Raw genomic sequence first — 291 nt, forward strand, 5'->3', positions numbered from 1 at the left:
CATTTTATATTAAATAATGACACCAATAGCAATAATGATGATGAAGGTGATTATCAGAATCATAAAATCAAACAATGAAATCGGATAAGACTTCAATCATTAATTATCTTCTACCATTATCACCATTACACCATAATACACGCATATATGCATCATCACTATTAACGATAAACTTCTCAAAACCTTCCACACGATTCTCTCTGTGTTACATAATCAGCCTCTAATGATGCGGAAACTGACGTGGACACCTGTCAGAACAAGGTGACAGTTGTTCATTTACGAAGCATTAAT

The sequence above is a fragment of the Penaeus monodon genome, chromosome 27 (genome assembly GCF_015228065.2).
Source record: "Penaeus monodon isolate SGIC_2016 chromosome 27, NSTDA_Pmon_1, whole genome shotgun sequence".
Lineage (NCBI taxonomy): Eukaryota > Metazoa > Arthropoda > Malacostraca > Decapoda > Penaeidae > Penaeus > Penaeus monodon.